This window comes from Saccoglossus kowalevskii, chromosome 20 (assembly GCF_978046115.1).
Source record: "Saccoglossus kowalevskii chromosome 20, keSacKowa6.1, whole genome shotgun sequence".
Taxonomy (NCBI): domain Eukaryota; kingdom Metazoa; phylum Hemichordata; class Enteropneusta; family Harrimaniidae; genus Saccoglossus; species Saccoglossus kowalevskii.
Genome location: NC_140660.1, coordinates 5,989,163 through 6,015,835, shown reverse-complemented (window position 1 = coordinate 6,015,835; position 26,673 = coordinate 5,989,163). Strand labels below are relative to the sequence as shown.

At 38.7% G+C, this 26,673-nt stretch overlaps 1 protein-coding gene and 1 long non-coding RNA gene across 2 annotated transcripts in view; one reads left to right on the top strand and one right to left on the bottom strand.

The window, feature by feature from the left end:
* The first annotated feature begins 477 nt into the window (after positions 1-477).
* The window catches only part of LOC144356772 (growth hormone secretagogue receptor type 1-like), a 116,883-nt gene continuing 90,687 nt past the window's right edge, over positions 478-26,673 (top strand). Inside the window, exons 1-2 of the mRNA XM_085494613.1 lie at positions 478-724; positions 12,534-12,607. The gene's annotated coding sequence lies outside the window, so the exon portion shown is untranslated. The remainder of the gene's footprint in view (positions 725-12,533; positions 12,608-26,673) is intronic.
* LOC144356773 (uncharacterized) overlaps positions 2,936-26,673 on the bottom strand; it is a 42,111-nt gene continuing 18,373 nt past the window's right edge. The window contains exons 2-3 of the long non-coding RNA XR_013421521.1: positions 4,118-4,281; positions 2,936-3,426 (exon numbers count right to left, since the gene is read on the bottom strand). This is a non-coding gene — a long non-coding RNA (uncharacterized LOC144356773). The remainder of the gene's footprint in view (positions 3,427-4,117; positions 4,282-26,673) is intronic.

Sequence of the window (26,673 nt, the reverse complement as noted above, 5' to 3'; positions counted from 1 at the left end):
CGTCACGCTCCAAACTGTTAACGCATTGACTTGCACCGGATTCAATACGTTGATAGAATTATCCGTATGTAGCATTACGTATTTACACTGGTATGTTTAGCTGTGAGAACGTTATGAGATGACTGCCACCATGATCGGACGCAACGGGGAACCATAAACATATCATAGATGAGTACGTGCTTCAACTCAACATCACAGCTTGTAAACTGCCAATACTTAACATTTTTTCAGCTACTTTGTTCTAAAATTACTTTTCACTTAGACATTCGGCGTATCATTTGCTTTTGCGCCGGCTCTTGCCAGTTCTCGTTCCATACGAGCGCAAATTAGGAGACAAACTAAAGCGCCCTCAACCGATTTAAAAACCTGCCCCTCGCAAATCAGGCCGCATTCCCCATAATTTGATGGTGTGTGCCAACATTCCCGTTTATAACGCACAGTTACGAGTATATCTTGCTTTGAAGTGATACAGATGCATGTACGCACACTGTGGCGTGGAATTGAGTTGCTTTCACAGCGAAACCACTGTTTCATCATTCATACCAACTTACGGCGCTCACTTGGAATAGCGGGATATAGCACTCATTGGAAAGTTAACGCGTCCTGCGAGATAACGCGGCGAGTGTCGGATTATTCCAGCCTAGCGGTGCACTACGTGGAGTGGAGTTTGATAAAGCTCTACTAGTTGTCACTGACCGATTTATTCATTCGTTTAGCGAACCTGGTAAGTGATAAACCCTATTGTCTTAGCCGTTGCGTTCACGCCAAACTGGACACGACGTACGGCACCACTGACTACGTATCGAATGTTCCCTTCGAATTGTTACGTATAGCAAGCGCGTGTTTTTGTTTTTTGTTTGTTGTGTTGATGTTTTTTAGTTATTGACCACACTTCTCAATTCGCGTAAGAGTAACCTATGTTATTTTTGCTAATTTCTAGCTAAACTGTGTTGTCGCTAATACGACATTTAGCTAATTATCACTAAACATCACTTTTAATGACATTGTTGCAATTTTTGCTTAATTGAAGTATATTTATTTGAGTTATTAATTCAGATTCGCCGCTATTTAAAAATATCTCACACAAGTATTGTACAAGGCTTCGCTCGCTCCTATACCGCCATGAAGTCAGGAGTTACTTGCAGTTAGTGGGTAGTATCGTTGAATCTAACGGGTTGTGTACCGCCTGGTTGTGCTTAATCACGGCGTCATTGTCGCTTCTCTTGACTTATACCGTGCACAAGCAGCGATCATCCAAATCCAATTCAGCGGCGAAATTATTTAATCGAATACTTTGTAAAATATTTAGCGTTTGTCAACAAGATTCATCACTGCATTCCCAGGGAGTGAGAGCTTTGCCTTTATCGTAGAAATCGACTCAAAAACGCGCTGTCACCTCTTCCCGACTCATACAAGTTGCAGCCTTGGATGGAAGCACATAACGACAAATTCAAACTAAAGTGTGTTCTCATCGTGAGGTGATTCTATTAAACCAGGAAAATGAAATCGATATACTACGATAAACGATCTAGTCGGTTAGAAGTCACATTAAACGTGATTTTTTTTGTTTATTTCTGTGTCTGACATCTGCATGTTTAACATACACTTGTGTGTTCCAATCTATAGTAGCGCAGATCAGAGAATAGAAGGACAACCGTAACTCGATATCATCAGTGTGATATAATGTTAAACACGGTGCTGAATTGCACTAATGAGACAGATCAAACGCATAAAAACCAACGAGGCGGCTGATAGTGCAACTGAAGTCACGCGATATCCAGTACGCAAACATACCGGCCGTGTGACGGCTTTGGTTCGCCACACACAACGTATGGCTAGGATATATATGCACACGACGAAGAATAAAACAAATAACAACCCTGTTTTATTTACCTTAATGTGTGTTTCCATGGAAACCATACGCCCGAATGTTTCAGTCATTAAACTATTTGGTTTTAGCGAAATGACGGATGTGTTGAAGAAATAAAAACATATATTGTATGTACGCCTACATTTGATTTCGCGCAAAAAGTGACACCTCGGTAACTGTGACTAGACTCGGCTACGACATTAACGCTATGTCATATGCTAGAATGAATGGCTATTCTATTTTGCACAGACGGACTCTTCTCTGACTCGGTTCACGATGAGCTGTCCGCGTTTTTAACTTGGATGTTTGAATGTTTTATCCGACTGTAGACAAAAGTTTTCTTACCAACCCACTTTAATTAATTGTTCAACTGATCTTGAACTTGAAGGGCACTGGATTGGATCGATATGTCTTACATAATGTACAATTGGGAAGGTTTTAATCACTAAGATTCTATATAGAAATATGCCCGAATTATTGAAACACTAAAACAATAAATAAATAAATACACAAACAAACGAACAAATAAATAAATAAATAGACTAATAAATAAACAAACAAACAAGCAAATAATGTAATTGATAGGAATATAAATAAACAAATCATTCAATCAATCAATCAATCAACAAATAAATAATAAATAAATAAATAAATAAATAAATAAATAAATAAATAAATAAATAAATAAATAAATAAATAAATAAATAAATAAATAAATAAATAAATAAATAAATAAATAAATAAATAATAAATAAATAAATAAATAAATAAATAAATAAATAAATAAATAAATAAATAAATAAATAATAAATAAATAAATAAATAAATAAATAAATAAATAAATAAATAAATAAATAAATAAATAAATAAATAAATAAATAAATAAATAAATAAATAAATAAATAAATAAATAAATAAATAAAGTGACTTGACACCCTCTATTATAGCACATACAACAACTTACCAATTGCCTGAGAATGAAACTAACCGCTGACGTCACAATTGAGTCGAATAAATGATTCACTTTGTCAGCATGCAGAAATCATCTAATAATACCCCAACACGACATTTGTCAAAATGCATTTATTTAAATATCTTCATTAAACACATTAGTTTATTATTCTTTTGAATGGCGACGAAGATGCAGCAATGCTCGTATCCATGGTGATATCGCTACTCATATGCCAATTGTCGCATACCCGCTGTTTTTTTTAATCCCCGCAAATCAACAATTGTCGTCAGTTGTCAAATGCTTTCGTGAATTGGCGGGAGTAGCAAATCAGATATGTAGACAGGTCCTGCATGGAAGATCCCTATGACGTCATAGGCTAAAGATTAACCGATGATACTTCATATACTACTCAGTTATCGATCGATTACGCATTATCATCAATCATATTTTCGATTTTGATATCCACCTAATATTTCTTGATGTCGCAATGACTCGCATTGCCGTCTATGCTCTGTATGTCCAGCAAAGTAACAAGCATTTCTATTCCGGGGAACGTAGTGTGTCTCCCGGATTGCATTGTGGGTTCCTGACAAGCACTGCCTTGCTGAAAAAAAACATAGTGTGTCTTACCAGATTGCATTGTGGGTACCCGACAAGCACTGCCTTACTGAAAAAACATAGTGTATCTTACGAGATTGCATTGTGGGTACCGGACAAGCACTGCCTTGCTGAAAAAACACAGTGTGTCTTACCAGATTGCATTGTGGATACCCGACAAGCACTGCCTTGCTGAAAAAACATAGTGTATCTTACGAGATTGCATTGTGGGTACCGGCCAAGCACTGCCTTGCTGAAAAAACATAGTATATCTTACCAGATTGCATTGTGGGTATCCGGCAAGCAGTGCCTTACTTGAAAACGTAGGATGTCTCACCAGATGGCATTGTGGGTACCCGACAAGCACTGCCTTGCTGAAAAAACATAGTATATCTTACCAGATTGCATTGTGGGTACCCAACAAACACTGCTATACTGGAAAACGTAGGATGTCTTACCAGATTGCATTGTGGGTACCCGACAAGCACTGCCTTGCTGGAGAACATAGTGTGTCTCACCAGATTGCATTGTGGGTACCCGACAAGCACTGCCTTGCTGATAAACATGGTGTGTCTTACCAGATGGCATTGTGGGTACCCGACAAGCACTGCCTTGTTGTAGAACATAGTTCGTCTTACCAGATTGCATTGTGGGTACCCGAAAAGCACTGCCTTGTTGTAGAACATAGTTCGTCTTACCAGATTGCATTGTGGATATCCGACAAGCACTGCCTGCAAAACGTATGCACTACTCAGCCCATCATAATCGAATACAACCATATTCTAAATGCTTATAATCGTTAGCTGTCATCAATCCGCCCTGCAGCGCCACGGCTCACTAAGTCCTATCCTATGCACTAAGACTGAAAGAAAAACATCAAATATTTAGATTTTGTGGTGACACAATTGAATAGTGCATGAATAGCCAGCGGCCCGTTATCTCTGCTCAACGCGCATGAGTTGCGTTGATAAACTCAGTCGGTGCGTTGCTCGTAAGTGGTTCGTCGCTGACGTGATGAATTAAATATCTTCGTTTTAAAATGGTGAAAAGTGTTACACAAATATTGCCTGATGTAGCCAACATTCGTGGGCGATATGTATATGTGAAGGCACCTTTAGGAGGCATTCGTTCGTTATTGTAAGTATCATATCGCATTCCGTTTAACTGTGATACAGTTGTAAATGCAAATTGTTTCTCTTGTCGCGCATGTCACGAAGTGTGTTAGGACATGCACCCGTGGGTGAGTCTACGTACACTCGCAGTCAAATACGACGCGCTCTTACGTCCATGAATGTTACCGTGGCGACGACGATGTTCAATTACGTAAGATGCGATTTTCCAATGGGGAAAGAATCATTACTGCCGCCCGGAGATACGAACACTGTGTTAGTGTTTGAAAAGATTATTAATTGAAACAAATATATAAATAAAAAAAAATCATTTGCCGCCGAAGAAACAAAACAACTGAATGCAATATCCCTAACCGCCAATCCCTACCCTGAGAATGTATCTTCTTTGACCATTGTTAAGAAATAGTTACACGATTTACCCAAATTAGCCCATTTCTTCGGGATTATGACTTGACTCCGATTCTGATTCGAAGCGGCCTAAATGTGATAACGTAAAATGCGGTTACTACAATTTCCGCCACTACAACTTATAACACGATCATTTTACCAGCAAGTATTGTGCGGTGAATGGATAACAATATAATCAACATACCTCAAAGGACAGTGGTCGTCGCGCAATTTCGTGTATATAAACAATGTATATTACACGCTTTTTATACGTCGTTATGAGTCCATTATCAAACGGGACGCGGCGCGACGACCACCGCCTTTTAACCGTGTAATAATCACTGCGCGCACCACGTATGATAATATACAGTATTCGATATATGATTAATGAAAAACGTTCATACGCATTTGTAATTGTTTTTTTAGTAACACTTAGTGCAGTGCGTGGCGTGATTATAACATCGATTCCATTGGATAAAAACAATGGCGGAATCGATAACTTACTCGGACACGCATAGTACGTGACACATATACTCATATTTAATTTATTGCAAAGTAGAACGAGATTTTTACTGACAGATAACGAAAGTTTGTTGTCACAGACATGCCTACTGTACAAACATTGTCCACAACAGAACAAATTCGATGTAATTCTTATCATCGGGACCGAAGCATTGATTTAATCTATATACGTTTTGTACCTGTGGCAGTTACGTGAAGGTTTCCTATGTTTCCCGTACATGTTGCTACAGCGTGAATAATGCATACAATCACGCGTGTTTGCGATGACACTCCCTGAGATCCTCACTGCCGGGAATTTCATCATCATCGCGTATCCTCCATCGAGTTTAGGGAATTCTTCGTTTTCTTTCATCTCTGCGTTTTAAGTTCTATTGCTTGCGGAGCCAATTTGCTCCGAAACATTAAAGTATATGTTTGGAATGTAAAACTTCCAGTGTGAAAGGTTTGCATTAGTGGTGGCGTGGTTGACTCGTCTTCGCCGCCTACCACCGTCACGTAGATGTCAATCCATTAGCTGTGTCGGTGTGTTTGGGTTCACTCGCCCTCGGGATACGGACACACGTAGATATGCGGCTGCCGTCAGAACTAATTTCACTGAATTTATCATCGGTATGTCTGATCTAATAGTTCGTTCAATTATTGAAACATGTATTCAACTATTCCCTATTTATTTATTTATTTATTTATTTATTTATTTATTTATTTATTTATTTATTTATTTATTTATTTATTTATTTATTTATTTATTTATTTATTTATTTATTTATTTATTTATTTATTTATTTATTTATTTATTTATTTATTTATTTATTTATTTATTTATTTATTTATTTATTTTACACATATTTGTTGTGCCAGGCTGTGTGTGTGCTCGTTCGTGATATTCTGTTCCGGTCGGGAAAGAATCTGATCTGCACTCTCTCATATAAATATAGCCTAGAAATCAACGATTACAGTCACCCTAATCATTCAGCTATTCATCATGCATATTAGGTGTTACAAATGTCTGCAATAAAATATTTGAACAAATGATCAAATTACACGCATCGATCATTCAACTTTAGTAGTTGTGCGTCGACAGAGACTTAAACGTCACGTGCAAGTTGGCTGTCTTAGATATCACGTGATGTCGAATTAGACGAGAGACTATTGATATACCGTATATAAATGCTCCGTGCAGTGTCTCGGTGTAGCGTGCGTAGCTGGACGGTAATCACTGTGGTAATGCTTGAAACGTAATGAGATTTCATTTCAATTGTGTCAAACACGTGACATCCGGATCTAATCATGAAATGTGTATGCTATCGATCATGCTGTTCACAATAACGATCATCTCATTTTATCAATCATTACATCTCGTGTTCAGAGAAATCGATATCCGTCCATAGACGCTACGCAATGTACGCATTATATATTTTAGTGATACTCCGTTTGGCAAACGTATACACGTATCTGTGTATATTGTTGTGATAAAGTTTTTTTCGGAATTTTAGTCCTTTCATTTTGCTTTTTGTATTCCCGCTGATATATGAAAACATCTCGCGAGATTGTAATTCACACCACGTCTTGTATTTCTATAATTCAGTATACTGAATATCAAATCTTAATCATCAACGGTTTTGGTAACTTCCCATCTATGTAAAAAAAATGCAATTTAGAAAATCATTTCACCTATTACGATTTGTGACGCTCTCACGTCGCATAGATCACACTAGTCTCCAGAAAGTCTTTTTTATGACCCCTTTTTGTCTTTTGTTTTTACATAAACAGTGGATTTGTCTTTATATATTTTGTCCGCATTGGTAATCAAGACTTATATGTAATTGAAAAATGTGCCTATGGGGGTTCAAAGTTAAAAAAATGACATTCTAGGAATTGGCAAACAATTAAAATGCTGAACCTGCGCTTTTTAGATGCCGCAAAATGCGTTCAAAAGTTAAAGCGTACACCAGGCAATTACAACCTTGATTAAGGTTTCCAAACGCTATTTTTTTAGTATTACTGAAATTGATTATAATAACTACATTGCCGATGACATTGACAATCACCTAAGTGCCATAGACTCCATCACATCTTGTATTGCTATGAGTACGATGGTTGTCACGCCGTGCCGCCTTTGATATGGGTCCCATACAACTTATAAAATACCTTGTTTATTTACACAAAATTCGAACTCGAGCTGCACATGGAACGAACCCTTTAAAACGGAATCCTCGGGGGCGGAGCTACGTCACAAGACGTTCCACGTTGCTACGACGCGCACCACTATACATGCATTTCTATGGGCTCTGTGCGCGCTGCTGTGGAACGCCGGTCGAGTCGGTGAAAATTCGAGAAAACAACACAAACTCAACTTTGAAGTAATCCAGAGCAACCAAATTTATATATGTTACACACGTAAGGCTAATCTTGTTACACTCAGGCTGTTCAGAGGAGTGAGTCTCAACAATCATCCCAAAATACCGATTTCTGCGAGTTTTGGGCCTTTGTTTTCACAGCCTCCGGTTGCCAGGCGGTGAAAATGCCCGGATGTTCGCCCCCGCGGATTATGAAAATAACTGAATGCGTATAATGCTTGTGTCAAACATCCGGGGTATTTTCGGAGGGCAGGTTCGCCAGTTAAATACAAGTACCCGACTTTGGAGTTCATAAACACTTTAACATGTGCCCGGATGTGTGACGTGTAGGAGTCAAGAGGGCGACATATTTTTGTGACGTCACATATCCTCCTACGTCCACTCATTGAAGGTAGTAGAACCTTTTACCTTCCATGATCCACTGTAACACATTAGCCTCAGTCTAGATTTATCGTGAGGTTTTTAGAGGTCACGTGGCGGCCACGGGATGTACACGTAGCACATAATAAAATGCCAGATAGTACGCTGTTTAATTTCACAACTAGATTTAATTACGGCAATCAATAGTTATAGTGACATCGTCCAAACATATTGACAATCTTGTTCACATCAGTTTGTAAATTAGCGCGATCTTTGAATTCCTGATAATCGACGACTTTGTATTGACTTCGCTGCTTCCTCGCAATGGTTGAAATCAGGACGGAATCCCCACACCCTGCGCCAACGAAGTGTGGGTCAGAAGTGTTCACCTATTGAAACAAATTGATACAATTTCTACTGAAACACACATGTCATTGCGTGAATGGTGTATCATTCAACAGCCCGATTTCGGCTCGGCTCCGCCTCGCAATACTCTCGCACCACCAATGCCCATCAATTTAGCTAACAATACCGACTAAATACTTTTAAGTACACACGTTTCTGAATTCGTGCAGACGACGTCGGTGTGTATTTTACGAGCGCTTAGTGGTCCCGTAAATATTCTATGATGAACTATCCTTGGTGTCCAGTACGCAACAAGATAAATATACATTTGTACCTACTGGGTATTCTTGTAATTTAGGTCACTGAAAGCGTTGTTATGGCAACCGGGACGATCATGTTTAGATACATTTGTTTGGTTTGGTTTCATAGGAATTTGACATCGTCGAAATGCCCGAATGTAAGGAAACCCCGGGGTTTGTAGTTCCATGGTAATACTACATGTATATTAAACTTGCATACAGTCTCTTGTTTATTTTGTTGATGTTTTTTTAATAAAATAAAATATGGGAGTATATAAATGGCGAAATCCGTGTTACCACGGTAACACGGCTTTCGCCATTCCTTGCAATAGTAGAAATTGTCTGTACTTACAGGACATGACGTAATCGATCGCATTATCAGTTCTACAATTTTTTAACATTACGTCATACAGGCTGCCCGGATACCTGCTGAAGGAAATTTAGCTTTAGTTTCTATTGATATTTTTTTAAAATCGATTTAGTACTGGCAAAGATTACATTTGTGGTGACATCAAATGTGTATTATGGCATATATTAAGTTGTATGCAAATAACTGGAAATAAACTTCAGAACGACAGGATAAAATTCTATATTCAGATTCATCTAAGTGAAGTTTGTTTTTATGTTCCTGCATAATTATATTTTTTACCATTATTACAAAAATGAGAGAAAAAAAAGAAAATCATATGATTGTTTCCTCAATTTCGAAAAATATTCGAATGGTGCGGTTCATTCCGCGATAATTATAATATTAAAAGTACTAATCTTTCCAGTGGGAGTACCGATAATAAGTGGTATTCCATTACGACAGGTTCTGACACGTGCGACCCCTATAGCTCCCATTGTGTCCCAATTGACAGCGGTACTCATAATTTAACGGTAATTAGTCGAAACAAATTTCTCCGACAGTTTTTGTCAAACAACCCGATGTTTTATTCCATCAACAACTTATCAAATCGTCGAAATATCAAACAATAGAATCGGCAACTGCAAAGGCTTTACCGGAACTGATTGAGCTGGAGGTAATTGCCTCGTTTACCGTTCATGTCAGTATCACGTACCGTCAAAAACGCCACTCGACGTACCGCACGTAAATCGTTCTGTCAACTGCCCCGAACACTCAGAATATTACGCCAATATGCCTGAATAAGCAAGAACCGTAAAGTCACCCCTGTATAATAGAGGTCACCATGCATAGTAAAGGCCATCCCCCGTATCGTAGATGCTAGACCTGACTGGTAAAAGCCGGCCCTGTAAATTCAGAGATCAGTCCTGTATAAAAACAAGGTCAGGTCATTTGAAAGGCGCGCACTTAGAAAGCTGAATAAACATGGGCGATAAATAATGGTCTTGCCACGTGTAAGAACACATTATGAAATGAGACATACAAGAAACTGCACGGGTGTGGAAAATAACACAGTGACTACTCGACGCTTTATACTGTGCGATATATTGTGAGGTTGTCGGCGTGGAATAATATACATATTTACTTAGACTTGAATACACATTGTACCATATGTTTTTAAACAAAACACGTGACATTTGAATTTGTTCGTGCTTTTCATTGACCATGTATATTAGATACAAAGCTTACTTCTGAACGGTTCCGTCCAACAATATACGTCATATACAATTTACTCATAATACCTGATACGTCTACTCAAGTGTATACATTACTGTTTGCCAAATAATGTACTATGAGTGCCCTCTGTTTCCATTAAAATAACCTGAAGCGATGAGACTCTTGATATATTATTACATTACATTAAAATTTGTCTTGCGCTTCAATGGCGTTGCGTGTAGCAGTACGTTGCGTTGTATTGCTCGTAGCGTCGCGTTGCGTTGCGTGTAGCAGTACGTTGCGCTGCATTGCTCGTAGCGTCGCGTTGCGTTGCGTGTAGCGTTGCACTGCTTGTTTCACTTCTTTGCGCATAGCGTTGCGTCGCGTGTAACGTTATGTGTATCACTGCACCGCGTGTAGTGTTGCGTCGCGTGGAACGTTGCGTGTAGAACTGTATTGCGTGTAGCGTTACGTTACGTGTAGTACTGTAATGTATTCTGTGATGCTGACGGCGCATGAATTTTACGTGGATCGTGTGATATATTTCAACTCAATAATATAAAGACATTTAAGAACCGATAGGGCGCCAAGTAAAAGGGTACGTAGAACACGTGGTGCATATTTGTTCTATAAATACTGTCAGAGCTAGTACACGCTCAATGTCATAAGTGCGACTAGGATTACTGCGAGCGTTTACTCTGAATGTGGGTTCTACTTGATTTTTCAAGAAGGTAACCGTGTACATCAGACGGTGGCACAATAATGTCATGGGATTGGACGTGAACTCGCTGAAATAGGCTTCACAAACGAATTAACAAATCTTATGTTTTGTTTTATTTCTGTAATGCATGGCTTCCGGTACAACGTACAGCTTCTCAGCACAATATCTCATACAGCGCGCGGACTGATACTCAATACAACAGCCAATCATCGCCACTATCGTCGCGTACCCAACATGCAATGCGCGACAACGTTAACGTTTATAAGAGCAAACCAGTTTATCATCGCTAGAGTATCTTTTTATTCATACAGAGAAAGAGAGCAATAAATTACAATACCGTAAAAATAACGATATGATAAATTCAGTGACAAATTCATAACAGATAGCGCCAGTTTGCGTACTTATAACAAACAATACAGTCTAAAACGTACTACATATCTATAGTGTGTCAGTTTTATAGTTTGAGTGACATTTGCTCAATCCTCGGGGGCGGTGCTACGTCACAAGGCGTTCCACGTTGCTACGACGCGCACCACTGTACATGAATTTCTATAGGCTCTGTGTGCGCTGCTGTGGAACGCCGGTCGAGCCGGTGAACATTCGAGAAAACAACACAAACTCAACTTTGAAGTAATCCTGAACAACCAAAATGATATATGTTACACACGTAGGGCTAATCTTGTTACACTGTTCAGAGGAGTCTCAACAATCATTCCAAAGTACCGTTTTCTGCGAGTTTTGGGCTTTTGTTCTCACCGCCGCGGGTTGCCAGGCGGTGAAAATGCCCGGATGTCCGCCCGAGGATAGACCTTCCATTGAGATGTTTTTTCGTAATGGCATTGTAGCGCGTCTCGTTGTATCCGATCAGATGAAATCGTGTTGCATTTGATTGTATGTTTCTATTACCATTTACTGTGTTGTGTCCGTTGTATGGTATTGAATCATACCGTATCGAATCGTAATGTATTGTATTGCATTGTACCGCTGTGTGTAATTACATTTCATTGCTTGCAATGGGTTTCATTGCGGTGTGTTATATCGTACAAATATAGTAAGCAAATATTAATTTGCATGTACAAATTGAAAGAAAAAAAGTTCTGCGAAAATTTTCATTTCCGTCATTCAATTAGCATTTTTCACGGATGACAGAAATTTACTCATTCATGCAATAACTTGTTTGATGCGTTGACAGGTTTATTGGTTTTTAACATTCGCTCAAACCTCGTGCATTCATTCATTCATTCATTCATTCATTCATTCATTAATTCATTCATTCATTCATTCATTCATTCATTCATTCATTCATTCATTACCATCCATCAATAAGATAACTACCACGAGCTACAGGAACCACCGAGCACTGGGGGTACCACCTCGCATTCCTAAGTGAGTCCCACACGTTTAACCGACTGTGTGTTTCTGTTCATCACAGATTCTCGTTGGCTCTCCTCCATAATCAACTCAACAAACCTGACCGGTGTGGGACAGAGAGACGAATCATATACGGTAAGTAGAATTTCTAGAATGTTCCATTACCTTCTATTGCCTCCTACAGTGTTCCATTACCTATTCAACCATTTTCTAAAAAATATAGAATATTCCATCCAGACACAGTACGGTTCTAGAACATTCTCAGTGACACGGAAATGGTAAATAAGTCGTATGCGACAGTCATTTCACATGGTCCATCCCTTAAACCTCTACTTGTGTACGCATATACGCTATATTTTGTTTTTAGAATACTCTGTAATGGTGTTTTTTTCAGACGATGCTATTTCGAATTTCTAAACATTTTGGGGTTTCGCAAACTCAGAGACGCAGTAAGCTGGCACGTTGTTCCACAGTTACTTTTTCCCCTGAACTTGATTTTCACGCTTCCAGCAAAATAGTGCATGTCATCCTGATTCTAGTCGGCGCTTATTTGTGCTCGTGTGCAAGCGCAGTGACGGGTTGACTAGCACCAGGCGCTCATGTCCTGGGTAAAATAAGGTTGTTATTCCCTGCTCGCGACTCCCTGTATTGTTGTACCCCTCCCCGCCTACGTCCACTGTGCAAGGATCACTCGTCCGCGAATTTGTCACACTCCTTCGGAGTACCGGCTGACTATATGTGTGTCGTTTTGTCACTTGGCGATGATATTGGTCCTATGTTTGTTTTAAAGATTATTCAATGGCGTAGTACGACAGCTGTAGCCTGGAATCCAGCCATCCATTCTATTAGCTGCCGGGTTATGTAAACTACGGGTCAGGCGTGACGTCATATCGACTACTCTGGTTGTTACTCTCGTGTTCACGTCTCCAACGCGTTGCCATACGCATGCGCACACTGACTATATGCATCCTTCTCTCACAATAATTCGGACCGGTTTACTTGCCTGTTTTTCTAAATCAAGACCATAGGCAGAATATATGGGTATTTCATCTGTCGTGTACTCACTGTAGTACGATGCATGATACAAGCCGTTAGAGACTATTTATCAGCACAAGTGAGGCCACCTGCTAGCCATTATTTACTAGAGCCAATAATGCATGAAGCTGTGAAAATACTAGTTAAATATATTTACACACTGTCTACCATGGAAAGTAATTAAGCGTGCTGTCGTCACAACCCGCCATTTTGTTCATCGGTGATAGTTAGTCGTATAAGATCAACCCATTTATTTCACTATGATTTGACCGGAAAATGTCGCAATACCGCATTGCAACATGGGAAAGTGGTAGTCGCGAGCCGGTGGCCGTGCGTGTCGTGTCTCGGGCTGAGCGATCGAACATATACTATAATAATAATTGCGATCACAAACCACGTGTTTTCTTTTTGTTTTTGTTTTTCTGTGGTATAACTATTTATAAACATTGCGTAACAACAGTCTTTCTCCTTATACTATTGCATAAATGAAGTGAATTAACAAAAACGCATACAAGTGATCACGTGTTCTCGAACCTTTCCTCGTCAAGAGAAAAAATAGTGTTTCAAGCAGCTATGTACACGTCTACTTTGCTAAAAATTAATAGAAACATTGTTATTAATATATCAAATTCTACGTAGGCGGAAATGCGTGCCAGTGTGCCTACTCGTCTGTGATGGATGATGCGTCATGGAGTTATGAAATCAACAATTAACTTCTGTCTGCGTGACCGGTCTGTGCAATGGACAGTGTCTCGGCGTGCTGGCGCAGATGACAGATTGTGGGTGCAAATCATAAATGGTGATTTCGTCTCTACTAACACGCGACACATCCCAATAATCTCAGTTTTTATTCCCTATTAACTCCTACTTTATGCCACTTTGCGTTCCCCGCTGTTGATCGACGAGGCGCTGAAGCGATACCGAACACTCAGAAATTGTCGGTAAGATTAACTGCACGCATAAAAGTGAGGGTGGAGTTTTCCACCTTTTGAGTTATACATCATCCGTAAACATTACGGTCCCAATGGAATTTAATTGTAGGTTTACTAAAACTGTCGACTTACTCACATTGATTGACAGAGCGCGACTTAATATATGATGAATATGTATGACGTAATACATATTGTAATACGTAAGGCGTTATATATGATGTAATATGTATGAAGTGATATATGATGTAATATGTATTACGTAATATATGTGAACATGTATGACGTAATACATGTTGTAATACGTAAGGCGTTATATATGATGTACTATGTGTGTGATGTAATATATAATGTAATATGTATGACGTTATATATGATGTAATATGTATGAAGTGATATATGATGTAATATGTATTACGTAATATATGTGAACATGTATGACGTAATGTGTGATGATTATGTATAGTGTATTCTATGAGTATGTATGACGTAATATACGATGCAATACGCATGACGTAATATATTATGAATATGCATGACGTAAAATATGATGTAATACGTATGGTGTAATATATGATGTAATACGTATGGCGTAATATATGATGTAATATGTATGACGTAATATACGGTGAATATGTATGACGTAATATATGATGTAATACGTGTGGTGTAATATATGATGTAATATGTATGGTGTAATATATGATGTAATACGTATGACGTAATATATGATGTAATATGTATGACGTAATATATGATTATTATGCATGACGTAATATGAGCAATGACTGCTTTCAGACAACAGGCTCTTAATTTATATAATTACTGACTTATATACACATACTGTGCATAGTAGTCATTTGGGGGGGGTCTTGATATGTTAAAGAAATTCTGTGGTGAGCGCCGTTTTCAGTCCGTCACGTTTCTTTTAATTTTCAGCATGTAATCTGACAGATATCTGAAAAAGTGTCCTGAGCGGCCCAATTGATTTAAACTGATGAGCGAGTTGAACTGAAATAAATACGTGTTTGGCCTCACTGATTTGGATGATTTCTTTTTCAGTCTACCCGCGTTTCTCAAAGTACAAAGTTCAAATGACATATTGGTTGACCCTGTGAACTATCTATATATTGTTAATATAATTGTGGCAATATATAACCACATAAATAAGATAGCGCACAAGACTGCAAATGAGAAGCTTGCGCAAATCATACTGCGTTTCAATAATTCGGTCGGACAGAGAAAAACAAGATGGCGTCAGTCACGTTCTACACGACATACACCCATGACGTCATCATTGGATACACGTTATATTTTTACTAAATTTCTCAAATTATGTGTTGCGTACTTCAGTCTTTCAAAATTGCAATCGATGCATTCCTCGGTTACATATTTTAAATTGAAATGTGATAAAGGAACATACAAATTGAAAATGGATTATGTAATGTCACTAATCGCATTTGGTTATTATTAACTATAGCGATATTGAGAAAATATATTCTATTTTATACCGTACACAATATAGGCGCATGCGCAGCAACAGTTTTACAAGTATTACCCAACTATTCATTGACGCGACGTAAACAAATACTATTGTTGTACCAAACAGTTGACAGTGTCTCACACCCCAGATACCCCAAATATTAGAAATTTGTCTCACGTTTGAAACCAAATAGTATCACTACGCTTGGCGTGTAAATAAAGCTGAACCATATTGTTACTGGTAAATTTGGACGATCTGACCCAGGTGACAGTAAGTGTATTTGTCCGACCTTTCTACGAGTAAATATATGGCTTAGATATTATGCTATTACATTGATGTACACGCTTGTCATCTTTTTATAACGTGGTTGTTCTGAAAATAAATGGGTTCCTGATACAAGTTATATTTGAAGCGTAAAACTATTGGTGTTTATCGGCCCGCGGGGATTGTTATTTATAGGTCACTTCAACAGATAGAAAGGCCGATTACATGTGTGGATGTCCCAGCCCTTACTAGGGTTTGACGTGAAAAATATGAAGTCATTATCCTGCAGAAAATGCGCTAATCTGTGTGATAAGAGAACAAGGTACATTTAACGTGTGTTGAGGACTGGGACAGAACTAGTTCGCGAGTTGTATCCATCTGACAGAAGGCCAGACTTCCAAACGTAATACGGCGAGTTGTGTGGTTTAAATAGAATGTTCTGTGTCCACAGTTGACCGGGACCACCCGATTGCGAGGCTTGCAAGCTAACCAATGTACCAAGCCTTGTTTTTTTACACAGACAATCACACAATGTATTGATGAGATTCTCCGGGCTTATTTCACTAAACGTCCTGTGACCTACTTAATTTTTTTCTCAAAAATACAAAAACAATTCAAAACCATGGTAAATATGACAAAAAATTACAATATAATAGGATAGGTTTTTGAACAAATATTTCCGTGATATTGTAGCGATATTCAGGAGTGAGTTGGTTATTTTGGCGAGTGCCATGGCATAGAACAAGGACACGGAGGAAAACGGGCACATACATTGACTACACAGACACAGCGTTTTTTAGTCGGAATTGCGTGGGCGCACATCGTTTTGATAATGGATATACTCAATTTTAAAACATAGTGTTGCTCATAATTCATTAAAACGTTGAATTCAACCAGCAAATTCAACCAATGAGTTGAAGTGTGCAATGACGTCATTATACAATGTCTCAATTCTATTCAATTCCCCCTAGTTTAAATAATATTATGAAATTTATAAATATTTGAAAAGAAACTGAAATGAAATTTTTTTTTTGTCTTGATAATTAAGTATCTCAAATGAAATGACCATGTCAGGACGTTATTCGGCTTGTTGGAACACCTGTACGAGCGAACGGAATCTCTCTATGGATATGGACATAGGGTTATAGATTACCGTTCCAAATAGAATTTGCGCTTTTCAATTTTCTCCATCCGCGAACTGTCGTGTTTTCTGATTGATTACTTATTCTCAGTCGACCGTACTACACATGAATAAAACAAATTGTAATCGAGTTTTCACCTTGCGCAATGATAAAAAGTAGTTCAGGCTACATATTAAAAAAAGATTTCCCGTATTTAACGAGTCGGCGATTAGCAGATCGGACATTTGCTGCAGAACGCTACGAGAGTTCGATTACGAATATGCCATACATGGTAATAGAGATTATTACTGAATGTGCCCGGATGTGTATCCTTTCGGGGGTCAAGCTTAAGGCCCGTGTTGCTCAATTTCTCTCGAATGCAATAACGCAATGTGTTTATGTGACGCGCTTAGATTGGCTATCGCGGGACAATGTTATTACAAACTTGAAATCAAATGATTCAGTCACCGTGGTTACGAATAACGCAGAGGTGTTAATTAATTGTTCACCATTGTTTATTCTATTTCCATTTCCTGAAAATATTGTTGCTTTTGCGATTTTCGAAATTCAAATTTAAAGGTGATTCAATTTGCTACCATCAGCTATGCAAATGGACGTCATATATATATATATATATATATATTGTTGTATTGTTGATTGTGGAATATAATGACATATGACATGAGTCGGAATTAATATCGACAACACTATTGGTCCAACATGCTTATTACCTTACACCCCCCCCCCATAGTTGTGTGATGCCTTGGCGACATATTGCCCGACTGGAGGGACTGCTAGCTTCTCCTCGTAGCGTATAATGAGGTCAACTTGTTTATTACCCCCTACCCCACCTATACCTCATTGAAGCTAAGTATTCTCACACTATAAATTATACTTCGCATACTGATATCATTCCAACACCATTATTTGACTTTGGGGACCAATATATGGCATGTTTGATATTCACCTTTTCCCGAATTGCCGCGTAACGTGGATAGAGGCATCGGTGCTTCATAATTGCTTATTCAAAAAAAACTACTCACTGACGTTAGCGTTAGGATATCAAAACCAACATTCGGACGCGCTGGAAATCTTTGATCAAATATTTTTCGCCATTGTGAGATTCAAAAATCCAATTGACAATAATTCTGAAAAAACGGTAACAATTTGTCTATGGCTTCTCAAGAAGTCTGTGACGCAAATGGTCTCGGAGAATTGTGTCGAATGTTGCCCTGATCTATGCAATGCAGTATAGCTAAGCAATGTCCCACTATGTACGAGTAATTCGATTAGTGAGTTCTATTATCGTAACGTCGTTATAATTCCCACAGAATGCATCAAATTTATTTCAATACTGATAAATAATAAATTGACACGTGCAAACGGACGTCATTTTTATTCAGTCAAATCGCGCACGCGCTCGTGATGATGCATTATGGTAACGGATAACTGCATGCAGTAAATTAAATTGATTATTTTTTATGATTATTCTAAATTGCTATCCGGTAACAGTGCACTCTTTTGACAGCATATCACATGAATGAAGATGAAGAATGAGTAGTTGTGTCCATTTATAGTGGCATTTATAACGTAACCAAACTGAGATCCCCGCAAACAAAATGGCGGGCTGCAACAGCTAATTGTCTAACTATTTAAAACGTCGCGGATATTGCCAATTATTCTATTAAAATGAGACTTGATCGTCATTATCCTAATGTCTCGAGCTATAATAGAGTAATTAACAATAATGTTTTCTCGTTTTCATGACATAAATTACAGCGTTCCATTGAACCATAGACTCATTGGAATTATGGTTGAATGAATCGAGACGGTCCATGTGTGGTAGTCGCCACTATAATGACGTCACTCGCGATACTTACTGTAGTACACAGTCACAGCAAAGTGGCCATGTGAATGTATAGCTATATATTATAAAGTTACATTTGCCCTGGTCACCCTTTCCTGTGTGACTATTGTTAAACCGACCGAAAACAAAGAACAGGTGCCATAATTGTTATATTTACCTAGGGAAGTGCCACCTATCCCAGGCGTGGTTGAACTGCGCCAACAAATCATAATTAAGGACAGTGAAAGTGCTTACGCAATCAATTAAGGTGGCATTCAAGGAAAAAGAATTTCAATGAATAATTGCCACTCTCTGTCAGTAACTATGCATGTCATTATGACAATGTACACATATTATTCAAACTTGGTTGTCGGGTGGCGAGAGGGCACAGTCATTATTATTCTTGTATACACGTCCTGGAAGCGAACACAGTCCTTCTATCAGTTTCTGTGTTTTTTAAAACCAGTGTTAGTAAATTTGACAAGGTATTATTTTATGGCTTCCTCTTGCCCCCCCCCCCCCCTAGAATTTTTTGTCATGAGATGATTAGAATGAATTTGCACAATTCAATACTATGGTGATAACCTGATGGGGGGGGGGGGTCCCACTGCTAATGACGTTACGATATAGTTATGGTTTATTATGAACAACTGAGTGATAGTTAACGATATTAATCTGGTTTGACGAAGGTTTAATTAATTATAACAAAACGTTTGTATAGTCATTTGTTGAGATTATATTAGCGGCACTGAGCGGTTACCGTCTTAGTATCTTATAAACATGGGTTTTAAATTAAGTGATTGTACTTAACGCCGCTACGTGGTACATCCATTAGTACGGAAGTGAGTGTACGTTGAAAAGATTGAGTTATGAATATATTATTTTAATGTAGAAATAATACTAACTCGGTGACTGTAACAATTCCACTACTTAGCGATAATTACCCATCACCCTATGCGCGGTGTGCCTCTAACTAACGTCATCACAGTATGCTTACTTTTATATCTTAAAGTGCCTGTGCAATGCCCACCCACACACTTCCCATTTTAGATCTGTGCCCCACTGAAATGGGCAATTATTGATTTTTTTGCTGAAAATCATTACTCGTATCCAAGTAAATTTGAGATATTTCCCGTGTTGTAGCCACGCCCACCTATCCTGAAACGGTCGACTGTTTCCGGATTTCCAACTCTCGCCAAAAGTGCGCCACCAAATGCAAAAATATGAGAGGAAGCCATACCCCTGGGCCGTACTTTTATGTCACTGTGTCATTCAACGTACAACTGTAATTTTAAACGATATACATTTTTTAATCAGCATTTCTTTTGTCTATTTTATTTTATTTTTGAGAGAGCAAATTTTAAGAAGTTGTTTTCACAACAAACTTTTATGATGATTAAACGTTGTATTGTGGGCGGTTGCAGTAATGCGTATAGTTATAGTGTAAGTATTTACACGTTTCGAATCGATCCGAAGGTGCGAAATCGGTGGACGAAAGCCGTGAAAATAACAAGAAAAGGTTGGGGTGGACTTCCTCCTAACAGCGTCATATGCAGTGTCCACTTCTCCTCAGATTATTTTTTTGTTGTTGAAAAACTGTCCTTGTCCATGACAAAACAACTAGGTTTTAACGAGAAACGCCGAAAATACAAAACGTTTTTCAGAAGGGAGAGAGACGTCGAGTATGTGTTTCAAATGATTTGATTTTTTTTGCGACCCTGATTATCACTTTATAGAGACCATCCGTGTTATGTAAAAGGTAGCAGTAATTTTGATAATGACGCGAAAACGAAGCGTCGGACAAACAGGAAATTACGCAGCCCTCCGGATGTTTTCATTTTCGCAGGCTAAAAGTGTCTGAATTGTTCGGTTATTGGTGTTGAATGTCGAATTCACACCTTTGTTGCCTTTACTTGCAGCTTGATTGGCGTAATAATTTACGGAATAAGAATCCGGGCTTGAGCTGTCAATGTATTTCTTTAATATGATGCCATAATCATGAAAATCACGCTAAATCCACTCTGAATTTGTCTGTATGTGAGTCGCTCTCAATTATTTTTGTTATCCAATTAAACGCCGCCATTCACGCACTTGTCCCCCTCATGACCCGACGCGTTCAACCATTACAACTGTGTTTTGTCGTTTTTTTAAAATTATTTCTCTATTTTATAAATCAATAGTGTCTAGTAACCTGCTAAATAACAAGACCATTCAGCCGTCAAATTTGATTTTGTCCAATGCCGGAGTCCAGCGACAGTGTACAAACGTGCTCCGGTGACGGTGACGACCACGGTGACTAGCTACACCAGACCGGACATATTTCGCATCTGATTCAACCCCAAGCAACAAACTTGATACTATGTGTTCATTATGGTCCACTCTTTCTCGACGAACAAATACATAAGTGGCAATTTAGTCAAAGACGAGAAAACAGCACAAGAAATTTGTCTTATTTACACGTATCGGCAATGCAAGCTGCCCAGCGACTTCCACTTCTGACGTCACAAGGAGCCTCGTTTTAAAATACAAAAAAAAAAATCCGTAGACTGAGTTTAAAACACATTTTTTCACTTACAAAAAATTATTTATGTTTAGAAACATAAAAATTAATAATATTTATGTATCAATGGATAATTTTAGGCGTGAAAATAGCAGCCATTTCACAGGCACTTTAACTTAAAGCGGGGGAGTCGTTACCTGCGCATGCGTCAGATGGCCATAACGTGTCATTGTTTACAAACAAGCCTGTACCCACGAGCCTTTGCGTTTTCAGTGTGTGCTGTTATCGTCGCTTGGGATTCAATTCTCGCGCGTGCGCAGGTGACGACCCTCCCGCTTTAAAGTTCAGAATAAATTTGTATATAAACTAGGTCATTGTGCTAATTTCAGAGTTATCGCCTTCTATCGCCATGGAAACAAAAACTACAATGAATATCGCCTTTGTCGTGCATCAACCTTGCGTGTTTAGAATAGTAATCATACCAATTTACAAATGCCTTGTTCAATAAAATATATTTGTATGAATCGATCGTTTCAATTGATGATACGCCGTAATTAGAGGAGTATACTTGTGATATTTTTTTCAAATAAGTCATAGCATCATTACATGGTTGGGGTATTGGAAATTTGTTATCGTGAAATTAGCAACAAAACACCAATTATCGATGGACAGTTTCATTTCATGGTAATAAATAAGATGTTTCGCGTGACAGACGGTGTTTAATGGGAGCAAACGGAGTCTATATGGGAGTGGGCGGTGATCGCCTAGATCCAGAACAAACGTGCCATTGCATACGACCTTCAGCGGGCAACCTATGTTGTAGCGTGTTGCGTCGGATCGGGCCCGTGATTGGCGGTTGAGTCGAAACATACTAGTAGTATACAACGCAGTATTTGTTTCGTCTAATAAATCTGCCAACAAATAAGATGCTTTCTGATTGGTCTCACTATTAGGTGTTGAAATTATGTTGCCAATCAGCTTACGCCACGGAACGTTCTGTTTTGTTGGGACGCGCACCACTGCATGTGTGGCAATCCTAAAAAAAAACTTCGAGTTACGGGCAACTTAGATTTTTGTTGTTTTGCTTAACGTTCAAATTTAGTATCTCGAAATTAACAGTTAACCGAACTTAGATTTACTGGAAATATCAGGGAAATATACAACGTTAGACAAAAAACAAATTGAAGTTGCTCGTAACTCGAAACTCGATTAACTGTTAATTGAATGTCTTGTTACAATTTTAACGTGGTTTCACAAAAGTGGCCATGGTCATTTTGGTAACTCGATTTTTTCGTACCTCGATTTGCATAACTCGAACAATTCAGCGTATCCTGTAAAAAAAACATTGACTGTAAAGAAACGCGCGTTGTACACGTGGAATGGGATCATATCGAATACGACGCGGTATGAAGGCAGCAGAGACAACTCACCGCCCAAAAAATAAAAATAGGAATCAATTTCAAATTTGAACTAACATTCTTTGCCGTCTCATGTCACGTCAAAAACACGCGACTTGGCGTTCTATTTCTCATGGGAACACGTCACAACACTTGACTTCCGTCGTGATCCATTTACCATGGAAACGCACTAGAGTACGGGCCACTGTAGTTGATTTCATTGACAGTTTTATGGTGGGAATTCTGCCAAGATACAATGGTAAGGCGACATCCGAATAAATAAAACTGGGCTAGCGAAGATTATAACGCGTACTGTTTGAACGTGTATGACATAGTGATGTTATCCTCGAAGCGGACGTCCCGGTCATTTTCAATACCGAAAACTCTCAGAAAAGTGTATTTTGGGATAGTTGTTAAGACTATTGAACAGTTAAGCAAGAGTGCCCCTATGTGTACAATATATATAAATTTGGTTGCTCAGAATTAATTCAAAGTTGAATTTGTGCTGTTTTCTCGACTTTAGCCGTTTTTCTTTCCTTTCTAGACTATAGAAATACATTGTACATGGGTGCGCGTCCAAACAATAATGAACCAGTGGCGGATCTGGGGTGGGGGGGTCCCCCGTTGAATAATGTATTCAATTTGTTTTTGTATAATATAAAAAAATCATTAACTTAGTCTGGCGATTTTAAAGTTTGGACCCCCGCCCCATAAAAAATTCCTGTATCCACCCCTGTGAACGTTCTGTGACGTGCCTCCGCTCTCGAGAATATCGTAGCGGTATTTTTTTGTTAGAACGCGTCTGACGTAGTGAGGTTGAACGCTAATATCGCCGTATCACCCCAGTATTGACTCGGATGTGTCATAATTGAAGGCGCTATGAGAAATATGCATCTTCAGTGTTCACCAAGGACACGTGGTAATTACTCGTAAACATCGTGTCACTGGCCGATAAAAGGTACTCCGTCCGATATTGAGGGAATTGTCTTGGGATCTGACAGCTCCTGGACGTGGATCCCCTGGGAGTTGTTTCGGATTATGCAAATAATATATGATTAAACCTAACGGATGAATGACTACGTAAAGACATAAATGTTGTTAAGCAACCAAGCAAATGCACGAATTAACGCTCCAATAAGCAAATAGAGAAACGAACATCTCAATTCCTTCTTCGTTACACTCGCGGAAATAATTTCATTTGATTTAATTTCATCTTGTTTGTCTGAAGCATATTTGAAAAAAAAAATATGGTGTCAAACCGATAACGTTGCGTTAATTGATACGCTTTTCTCTTCCAGGAATGTCAGTGCCGACGAACTCGCTGCACCGCGGTGTTAAATAAAAAAAAAAAAAATACGTATACTGCATGGGTTAACGCGCACGCGCGGGAATTGAGTTCCAAGCAACGATAACAACACACGCTAAAAACGCAAAGGCTCATTGGTAGACGCTTGCTTGTAAACAAGGACATGCTACGGCCATCAAGTGACGACTCCCCCGCTTTCAAAGTGCACGTGATTTAATTTTAATTTTAAAATAAGATCATGATCGTTATTTGGTATCCAAGATCACGCGCTACGTCGTCATAAACTTCACATCAAGACGTCTTCACATTTTTGAAGGAATATAGAAAGATTATTTTTGTTAAATATCTCACAAGCGGTGATATAGAACAAGCTGTACGTGTGATAAAGTTAAACATTCCATTAATAGGTCACGTGTTAACATTTCTTTTTATTTTACGAGACGTATTCCGCTAATGGACGAACACCGTCATTTCAGATTCAAGCTGGCCGGCAACAAATTGCGGCAATTTTACACAGCTGTATTGCTTTTAAAAAACCTCAAATTGAGTAAAACTCGTAAAATTGGCCAATTATATCAGTTTGAAAACAGTTGACCCGCGGCTATGAATCGCAAACTTCCTTGAACCGTTTCAAGTTTAGTCATGTAGAATAATAGTGCACGACCTCAGTACGATTTGACGTCGATTTATTTGCGATAAGAATAGATTGTAACCCTTTGACATCAAAAAAATAAATACAAAAAAATATATAATTGCAAAATCTACCAAGTTAGCCACCAGAATAATGATGGAAATTAACTTTATCAATTGAATCTCAAATTAATGTAGAAATATAGAAAGTAAAATATTCTTCTCAAATCGTTAAAATCGTCGTTCAGCGAGCGCGTCGCATGTGTCCGCCAAGATCTCGTTAAGAGCGAGAGAGCTGCGGGACTTTTTTTATTGTCCATCACTAGTACTGCTTATAATACTTTGGTTAAATGGCGGTCGTCGCTGCGATGCGCATGTGCGACATTTGTGTTAAAGTGATGAATTGCATTAATAATTGCACTAATTACCGCCGGTGACTCCTTGGAAACCTTCTAATCACCTGAAAATACCAAATTAAAGCCTGGTTACGTCTCAGTTCGTACTCGTTGATCTGCCTAACAGTCAAAGTCGCCATCTTTGTTTATATGAGACCCATATATCTCGCGCATGCGTGGCGCGACGACTACCACCCTTTGGAACATGACCCATACCTTGTACGTGTATGTTAAAAACATTTGACAGCCTTGCAAACAATAGCTCTCGCAAGCACGTAAGGCAGTACAAATATTACAGGTCTTCCTCGGCCGTTTTCTTTTCTTTCTTTCGTTTTCCATCGGCTCTAATCGCTGTTCATCGGCCTACGTCGTTAACGTCGACCAACATCACTGTTTGTCCGTCACATTGTAGCTTCGTATCTCCTAAATCGCGAATTGTTTTCACGACTTGTGTTTGCAATTCTCGCTCTCGTATTCCTAAATACGGAGTTAAATTCGCTCAGTAATGGAAATCTGTCAACGCCAATTAGACGTCATACAAAATATAAACTAACCTCTTTTCATACGTATAAAAAATTACATCTATTAGCAAAGTCATTGTCACCGAGGCAACAACGTTTTGCTTCTTGGTCGGCACTTCGCTTCATTAACCGTGTTTGCGCTTCCCGTGATGCGTTAACGGAATGGGCATCGTAGCGAGAAATTCAAGGTGGGGGCAATGTCACTGTCAATTGTGTCATCGTTAAATATTGACCTTTTGATTATTCCACTGTGAAATCTACACTGTATAGTCTGATTTCAAATATATAAATCCATTTCCCGATCACTACGTGGCTGTGACCGCATGCTAGGATTGTGACAGCGAATTACAAAATTAAGTGGTTTGATTATTAACAGCGTTCCATAATGAACCTATTTATTTCGTGATGGCGAAAAGTTACACTTTTCTACGCCGCTAGGAAACTCAGTGCTTTTTGCGATATGCCCTGGTTAAATTGAGAGTATACCGCGCTGTGTGCTTGGCGATTCGTCGTCTTTTATGCTAATTTGGGTCACGCTACAGTGAGTACACTGAGCATACCATTTATGTTACCGTTTACTCAGGCTTCCCGCTGTTTCCCAAGACATTGTTCATACAATATGGATGTCTTATCAATCAGATTTCGGCTCGAAACGTGCAACTTAAATAAATCAATAATCTCCGAATCAAATCTGCAAATGTATATTCCATATTTCACTACCCCTTGGCGATGACTTGCACGGCGAACAAACCCATGAAATTAAAAAAAAATACG